Source organism: Sebastes fasciatus, chromosome 3 (genome assembly GCF_043250625.1).
Source record: "Sebastes fasciatus isolate fSebFas1 chromosome 3, fSebFas1.pri, whole genome shotgun sequence".
Lineage (NCBI taxonomy): Eukaryota > Metazoa > Chordata > Actinopteri > Perciformes > Sebastidae > Sebastes > Sebastes fasciatus.
The window spans coordinates 38,555,337-38,565,412 of record NC_133797.1 but is presented as its reverse complement, the minus strand read 5'-3'; positions in this window follow the sequence as shown (position 1 = coordinate 38,565,412).

Sequence of the window (10,076 nt, the reverse complement as noted above, 5' to 3'; positions counted from 1 at the left end):
CCCTCCATGAAACTCTTCCCTTCAGCTGCTGTTCAGGCCTGCAGACACACAGTGGAGCCATCTGGCAGTGAATAACTCCAGTATGTCCTCCTGTAGAGCTCGACAGGCCTGCTGCACCGTATGAAAGCTCATCAAGCACCAGTAAATTAGCAATTTAATGTTTAGGACCAAAGTCAAATGAAAAGTGTGAATACATTAGCATATTTGCTGTGATGTTTGAAACTCTATTATTTTTAGATTACAGAATGAGAGCTGAATGACACTCTTAATTCAAACCAAGTCAACAAATATACACATCCTATATACCACTTTATAGACTGCACATATGCACATATTACATTTATTTATTGCACATACTACATTTATTTATTGATGGATTGTACACACTATGTTCACCCATTCACTCTGTATCTTTTATATCTCTATTATTGTTTTTATCATTTTTTTATACCTTTACCTCTCCTGTGTTTCACTCTGTTTGCTGATGTTGCTGCTTTGACACCTGAATTTCCCTCCGGGGATTAATAAAGGTTTATCTTATCTTATCTTATCTTAAATACTGTAGCTTTTTACAGTGAAGCTGCTCAAGGCCTTCCTCTGTGAAATCTTAAAATGAGGCTGCTCCAATAGATGCTGCAGATTTGTTTTTTATTATAGCCTATCTATAAGCAAACTAAACTGTCTGACATCAGTCATTTCAGAAGGAAAATCCATTCAAACACGAGGGCAAGATGAGGATGCAGAAGTGTGGAGGTGAGAGATATTTGTACTACCAGTAAACTGAAGCTCTCAGGAGTAAATGTGTGTGATATGAAGGAGAGCATTTGTTTATAAAGTTTGTGTGCTCACCAGAACTGGACAAAGACAATGTTCTGCACTAGTACTGTTGAATATATTAACTCCACTGTAGAATGAGATAGTATATGCTTTCGAATAATGTAACAGTGGCATGAAAGCAAACCTATTGAATCCGTCAGTGCCTTTACTGACATTTTACATCAGGTCATCAATTATTGTCATACATGGAGGATGAAACCTGCCGAAAACAAAAATAAATGAATAAATAAATAAATAAATAAATAAATAAATAAATAAATAAATACATAAATAAATAAATAAATAAATAAATAAATATGTCATTAAATGTAGCAAAAATAATATTAAAAATAAATATAGACATTAATTAATTGATCAAATGTGACATGAATTGATTTTTCGGTTTTAATTTGCTTCTTCTTTCTTTCTTCATTTATTTATTAATTTATTAATAAAATGTGACATATATTTAAAAAAACAAACATAAATAAATAAAAGGGAAAATTAAGCAGAAGAGTAAATAAATAAGGGAATTATATCAAAGATAAATTAATAAATAAATAAATAGAGACGCAAATTAAAACAGAAATATCACTTATTTATTTGTTTATTTATTTATCTATTCACTCATTTATAATTGATTTCTGGAAGGTTCCATCCTCAATAGCCATATGCACATGAGGTAAATTATTTTTTCAATACAGCCTTTTGAGATGAAATCCTCCTCACAGATTATTCGTCATGATGCTCATCTGGTAACATCACACATCTACATCCTTGCATCATGTTATTTTCCGACCTAATGTGTTTGGCTGTGTTTATAGCCACAGTGGTAATATATTTGATATATCCAATATGATGTATCATGTATATAAACAGCTGCACCTGAGAAACGTATTGATAAATACAACTTTAGAGACACTGTGTGAGGCACTGCGCAGAATAATTGTTTTCCAATTGTAAATGGATAAAAAGCTTTTTCTATATTTTGAGTGATTGAAGAGAGATGGTGACAACACCAGACGCAGGTAATGCAACCAGTAAAGGTCAAACCTTTCAGAAAGAGAGACCAGGTTTTTAAAATTGTTCCCTCAGTGTGTTCGCCACAGGTGAGGGACCAAACCTCCCCAAACACAACAAAATGCTTTTAAGGGAAACCCTCAGGGCTTCGGTACTCTTTGCAGGATTGCAAGCAGCCCAAAATAAACACAATCTGACCTTATCACTGGGCAGACAAGGTTCAGGCAGGGGGGAGGGATAATTCTTTATTCCACCGGGTCATTTTAGGAAAAAAGAAAAAAGAAAAGAGCTCAGAAATATGGCTGGTATGTCCGGATTGTTCCATATTTGATAAATAATTTCAGAAGGTTTAGGCACTATCAGCAGCAGAGGCAGAACCCATGACCCCTGAGCTTCACCAGCACAATGTGTGTGTATGTATTGTGCACGAACGCCTGTGTGTGTATTTACGCCCGTTGAACCCATTGTCTCCAGGTCTGTTATCATTATGCAGCAGTTTCCTCCGGCTGGGGTGAGAGACAGAGAAAGAGGAATACACTCAATCATCAGACGCTCAACAATGAAGAGTCTATAAAGTTGACAAGCTCATCGCTCCCGATGCCAATTCAACACAACAGTTCTTCTGCACTCTTTCATGTCTGGCATTACTCTTTCATGTCTGGCATTTCCCTCCTCTCTTCACTTCAACACAGACTCCCACCCTGCTTATCTACCAAGCTGGTGCCCCAGACACAACCACAAACAAACAGCTGACGTCATGGGCACACACACACACACACACACACACATAAGCTTTCCCATTTCTGGCCTGAAGTCACTGGGTAGGAATGCGATCAAAAATAGAGTGAGAGTGAAATGTGTTTATGGAGGCGGGGGGGTGTTTTTGAGACCAAGAGTGTGACAAAGGGAGGCTGGGTAAAAGGGACACGGAGAAGGAGGGAAGATGGGGGATCACCGTAGGTGCAGTTTGAACTTTAAGGTTGGGGGTTCAATGTAATGTCTACAATGCAGAGAGGTGTAGTTTATTGGGATGTGTGTAACCGACATATTACACCCTCCAAACAGAATGCAACGCGATTGAGCGTCAGTGACAAAATCAGTTTGATTGAACTGTTTTCTATCGGAATGCGAAGCCGTTTTGAGCTGAACTTTTGTCAGGCGCCCTGTTTTATTCCTGTCACTCGATTTGAAAGCACTGCAGGATGCATACATTAACATTATAGCAGCATCAGACTCCAACTAAATCTCAACCTATAGATCAAACAGTTGGCTATTAACATGTTGGTTATTTACAGACAACACTTCGCCTAACGTGATTCAATCAAATATGTAGAGATATCTGGGTAAACAATATCCGGCCACTGTGTTGGACAGGGGAAGACTGAAGGGACATGACGGCGATCAACCTTCATTTATTAAGGTATCGCCAACGCTCAGGTTGAGACAAGATCGCAAAATAATTATCAAACATGCGTATAAAACAAACGTTGTCAGAATTATAATCCAAACATACGTCAGATTGCATTGAAGTCTATGGGATCTTCGGTTTTCTTTCCCTCAAAAGGGGGCGCGACCTTGACTTGTATACCCGTATGTGCCGGTCAGATATATGGACTCGCAGGTGGCTAGGAAGATGTGGACAGTATGGCTTGTCCATTTTGCAGAGAGAATTGGAGGTGAGCTAGCTATGTTTTACTATGTGTTGTACATTGTACTCTTGATAGCTACGCTCTGATTACTGTAAAAAGAGTAGAAAAAGGGCGCTGACATTGGGGAATCGGCTCGTGGCTCTGCTTCAAAGGTGCGAGAGGCTGTGGACGGCCGATCAAAATTTCTTACATGTCAGAAATTCCTCCGACTGTCCTCCGACTGGTCAGGAGGAGTTAATCGGTCCTCGGTCCCCCCTGTGCACTGCACGGCAAACGACGCCCGCCGAAGCTGAAATTCGGTCCGACTCTAAAATGAAAGGGCTAAAATCGTTCAGTGTATGCCCAGCTTGAGAGAGAGTGAAATCTTTTTAACAGACATGGGGGCACACCTACAGACGGTGACACACACTGTCCACACTCAGACACACAGTCTGAGTCATCACCAGCCATCTCTTATCAAGGACTAATAGGCAGCTCAGAGTAAACATCCACCAGTCACACTGTACTGCAGCTGTGTACACTATAAGTTTAACATTATGCAATGTTGGTTAATTACACATGATAACTTTCATTTACATTATGACAGATCTGATGAGACCCATACTTGTTTATTTTTTAAAAAATCTGTGTGAGTTGTCTTTTTCTAACTTCCATTTATGTCCATCGCTCACTTTATGCTCCTTTGGGAAGCAGCCGAGCAAAAAAGTTTAATGTATATACTGTATATATACTGTATAATAGTATGCATATTTATAATATTTTATTGTTCAACACAGGCCATTTTGGTAGAGACACTTTGTAGGTTTTACTGGCGTACGGTAGTCGCTTTCAGTCCAAAATGGCGGAAGTGTAGCTCTGCTGCTGGGCGCTGCTGTTGCGATGGAACAAACAATTGACTCTCATTTCTTATCAATATACGTTCTTTGCTAATAGTATGTACTGTATAGTAAATTCTTACAATATACTCATCATTTTAATGTATACACTATATTATTTTTAGCCATTACGTTTACCTTGTTCACAAGGAGAGTCCATATGATAAGTGGAAAGTTTCTGAAAGCTCCAAGTTCACGAGTTGTGACGTGTTTGTTGACGTTGTCAGAAATGGCGGAGTTCATTTTTTGGTGCATAATAAGTGAATATATTGTAATTTTAGTCATATGGTTTTTCTTTGTAATTTTATAATATGTCTGAGGAATATGATATTTCCAACGACCTCATCCATCTCCTCTGTCCTTATGCCGTTGTATTTCCTGCATTATGTTACCTGCTTACTAGCTTGCTAAATCGTTAGCCTCTGTGGCTTCTAGACGCCAACATTAACATTAATATTGCCGTTGCTTAGCAGCGGTGTTCTAACGACCTAACCACTTGACCGCCATGCATATTGTGTACAACGAGTTTCATTTGAAGGCACCAGTAGCTTTAAACTGAGAAGCTACAGGTGGATTGAGGGTTGGAGGGGAGACTTATAAAATGCTTTATGAGCCGCGGCAGCAGCAGCAGAGTGGAAAGATCATAAACAGATTATATAGACAACCCTGTTGCAAATATATGTTGGATATATGTTGCAGTGAGGAGAGAGCGTGTCTGCCTGATCTGGCTCGCAGGCTTTGCTTCATTTATTCTAGGTCACACTCACTAAATATTTTATGGCGCTAGTCTGATGAGAAGCTTAAATTTAGATGGTTAAATCTGGGATGGAGTCCAGACATCTATGATTACCACCTGACGAGTGTTTACACGGTAACCAGCAGCCAAAATACCCCCAACAACAACAATCATGTTCATGAGCAAGAACCTGCAACTCTCACTGGAGAACTAACCTACCTGGATAAGAGAATCATTGCTCGATAATGTGATGAACTGGAACTGGGTTCGTTGCTTTATAACAGATGAAACAGACAACAGATGTATTAGCCTCTACAGTATGTATTGTATGTATGTTTATTTGGAAAATTAAAAACAGTTACCACGACTATGTGCCTCCATTTGTAACCACGTAGATTTGTCCTGCCCTGTTTGTTAGCAACCCTGGTGCGTGCCGTTCACATTGAAATCGACCCTGGTCCGAACCTGGTCTGACCAAGCCACCCAGGAAGAGCGCCGGTTGTTGATGCCAATTTTCGTAGTGGCCAAACGGCGGTACTGAAACTTCCGTGTCAGTCACGTGATGCCATTGGGGCCAAAAATACTTTTTCCCATAGACTTACATTGGGAAAGAGACGTATGTGACTCAGCAGATAATTTTTTTGAGGTGAATCAACTTTCCAGTACGAACACTGGAAAAGCACTTATTTAAACTAAAAGTTGTAAAACGCACTAATAGCTGAATCCAGAGTTATTTTCCTTCCTTCGTTCATGTGAATGAGACCCAGACAGAGGCTGGAGCGAGGGCTGGGAGGCGGAGTTAGCAAGCCATGACGACAGCGTGACGGCTGTGACACCGTGACCGAGCTATGTGACTGCGCCTGCTCTATAGGCCCAATGGATGCGGAAGATCGCTGGAAGATCCGGGTACTTTTCCACTCGGAAGTGGAGCCATTTTGGCTTCATGCGCCACTGAGCAACTTTCACAGGAATGAACGGAGCCCCGCCTCCAACGCTGTATCCAGTTCTCTTAATACATCCATGGGTCTGATCCGTCTCTCGACCTGGGTTGTGAAGCCGAGTCGGTTAACGCAGGTTAACCCTTTCAGACACACAATCAACGCTGGCTCAACCCTGGTTAAACCCTTGGTGTGAAAGGGGTATAAGAGTTGAGAGTTCCTTCTAAACAGTAGTTTTCATCTGCAAAGTGGTGCACAGATCAGCCAAAAGCCTTTTGAAGTTTCATGAGGAAGCTGAACACTTACTCACTACTTGAAAGAAGAAATGTTAATCTGGCAAAACAAGGAAAAACAGATATGATGATAAATTGGTTTGATAGCGATATTTTTTCCTGTCCAATCAACCATCTCCTGACTTGTAAAAACTACCCCACACGCCTTACAATAAAGAAACTTCCAATGAGTTGTTGATAAAGTTACCATGTTAACAGTTGCCCATGTTATTTTTCCTAAAGAATCCCTGAAGGTTTGGTCTTTCATGAGAAAGCTGAGGGGCATTTCCAGCTTCAACTCTGTTTTCCTGTGAGGACGGTGACAGTGTGACCTTTGTAATTTTGGGAATGTGCAGGAGGTAATAAACAGGACGGATTTTCCTTCCATAGAAGCCAACAAGCATTTTCAGCAACACAGTTTACTTAAAGAGACGGTTCACCTGAAATACAAAAAAAATAAAATACTTTCACTTACCCCTGATGACTGTTTACTTTGCTGTGAACTGTTTTCATTGGAACTACTGAATAAAAAGTCCTTGACATACTTTGCTTGTCGTGTGAACTAGGTGAAATGAGGTTCACCTTTTCTTTTACTGACCCGTCTGCGAGGACATAAGTCAGAGGTTCCCAACCTATTTCCAGAATATTTAGTTGAAGACCCAGCGGTTACATAAAGTGTCATTTTGTAACTGAATGAAATGACATGTAATATTTGACCACAGCAACTGTATTTTTGATGACTTGTAAACCCATGAGGGTTGGGCACTTTCTGTGCATGACACAAAAATAAAAAAAATAAATCAACCAACCCATTTAAAACGTTGCTGTTTTAAAAGCTGTGTGCACCGCAAACAGACTCCATTCACATCTAACGGATATTCAAAATCTGGACATATTAAATTTGTGTTTCCATAATTTATGAAGTAACCCTCTAACATATAAAGTGCTTTCTACAGAAGAAGAAGACGACAATGGAGTCTGCGTGAAAAGCGAAGAAAAAAGGAAAACGTAATATAGGCCACAAGCAGGGCTCAACTTCATGACATCACCAGCAGCAAGGCACACATGTTAATCTGCTGAGCCACACGGAGTGGCCCCGCGTGGTGAAGCTTAAGCTACCAGTGTGACATGCAGCAGGTTTAATCCTCTCCCAGTCTAACGGGACGCTGACCTCACTGCAGTGATGTCATCAAGGTGAGTCAGAGACGTCTGTGAGAGAGTGAGGGTTGGGAGGAGGCGTGTTGTGGTATCAGACGTACACCATGTCGCAACACCGCAGAGACTGTGTGCTCATCTGTTCACACAATAACATTAAGGGAACTCACTCCCCATTTGAGGACAGAAAGATGGCACCAAAAAGATAATCCATGCACTCATCAGTACGTTTATATTAACAGTGGATGACATGCCTACGTGTAAGTGAGAGGTGTACCTAGTTGGGACCACAGATAATTAATCAGTTGGCTCTACGGAGCATTTTAGCATCTTTTAGCAAATCATTATCATTATCAAGGATTTGGTGTCGAGGCGAAAAGCAAATGTGCCTATTTGGCAATATTTCAGATTTAAACCCAATGCTATAAGGGAACCATAACGTTAATGAGGTAATCGCCGCGACACAGCCGGTGTGCACGGCACAGCGGCGCCAGGTAGACCCCCTACGGCCTTGCAGTGAAAGCTCTATCGGAGAGGCCACACACACCGCCACCCGACGGCAAAGATCAAGGTAAGCGCGCTGCACATATTGAATGCCATGTTTTCTTGTAAAATGTCCGATGTAAATTATTCGGTAACACCAGTGTTGTCACAAGTTTATTAACCAATGGGAACATTTCCTCACCGTCACATCCCTAGAAGGAGTGAGCGGAGGGGTACTCAGTTGGTTAAAAATCAGCAAACAAACCACTAGATGTCACTAAATCCTACACACTGTCCCTTTAAGAGTAAGAAACTCCAGATGGATGCTAATGTTGCTCTGTGTCTGCTGGCTGCGTAAATACACAACTGATTGCCATAACAACTTTATAAGGTGATAATATGCCAATGTGGTGTTTACAGCTTGCTTGTGCTGACCCCAAGTGACTCTATGGTTATCAATGACAAAAACATTGCACACTGTTGAGTGATTTTATGTCTCGGTCAGTGTGAGACAGACTGGAGAGAAAGACAGAATCAAGGCAGTGTCTCTGTGTGTTGTTTCTGTGGTACAGGGGCCACTAGGTCCTTGTTAGATATTGTCACTTATTAACTAAAGCCTCCCTGCCGTCTCGCCGGTGGGGAATTCTTTATCAGTGACATCACAGGTAGCGGACGGACAGACAGAGAGGAGGAGGAGGAGGAGGAGGAGGAACAGAAGGGTTTCAGGCAGCCAGCGGAAAGACGCCTTAAAAGGAGATTTATGTTGTTTTTCGTTTCGGTCCACCGCCGTCAAACAACATCATCTCCGCTTCCTCAGATTGTCCTGAGGATGAGTCCACCGGTAGATGAGTGCCGGTCACCTCGGTGTTATTGCAAAGCCACTGACTGTGAGAGTAATTAGCCTCATGCACCTCACTAGTTGTTGTTATACTAAGTGAGTGGGTGTCAAAGCTTTGTCTAAGTTTGACTTCTTTCACACGCCACCACACACATTTATCCTCAAGTTACACTGTCAAGAATAGTAAAGCTTAACTATTTAATTCATTACAGCATCAATGTCATAGTACATTATTTTTATTTTTTGGGAATCATATCTTATTATTTCTAATCTGATATGACTTGATAAGGTCCCTGTGTTTCTTTGTTTTTAAATAGAGGTGATGTTACATCAGTTGACCGTTACTTCATGAGAGATAAGTGGGTGGGTTGAAGGCTAATCCAGGAGTATTATTATCAAATTGGAAGGGATAATGCAATATTGGAGGAGTAATGGAAGGGAGGGATGTGAGCAGAGTTTAAATAATGGAGGAGAGAGTGAGGACCATGATATACGTGTAGTAATGTAAACAAAGTTTGACAGTTCTCCTAGAAACAACATTTATATACTACGGATTTACAAATGTAATTCTGGGTTGCAAGTGGGTTTGTCCACGGGTTCCATAATACGGGCCCATGCAAATTGCCCGCATGTATTTCAAGTTGAATTACACTGGGTGTTGGGGTGAGCACAACTGGGCAATACGCATAAGACCAATCTGGACCCCATTTTTATGCTCTTGCTTTTATATCAGTACACCAACTTTTCCACCTCAAGTGTATAAACACAAAGCATATTCTGTCGTATCATTTTATCTTATCATGTATAGTGGTGCAACTCAGTGTATGACTGCAGGTAATGACAAGCTGTGAAGAAGGAATGCATCATAATGAGTCTATAAATAGTGAGAGGGCTGTATAGTAACGATGGATACAGACACATCAATAGACGTACACATAGACAGTGATTGAGACATATTAAGGAGAACAGCGGGTTGTAAAGGTTTAGACAATACGAAGGGAAAATGTGACATGATACGTCTGATGGTTCCATGTGTGAGAATTTCATTTAAGCAGACGAGCTGACTAAGGGAAGATTACTTTTTTATGACCCGAGGGAGCAGATTAATTACATTCATAAAAACCAAAGTCAGCTGCAGGATTTGGTGCCTTGCTTATTGGTTTAAGTCTTTGAGCAGGCGGTGGCTACTCGTCATTCACTTCTGCAGCGGATTTGAACCACCGACCTTTCAGTAACATGCCGGAGTGTCTTAGTCTGAGCTATTTGTTTGCACATTAAGTATTTTCAAGGATGA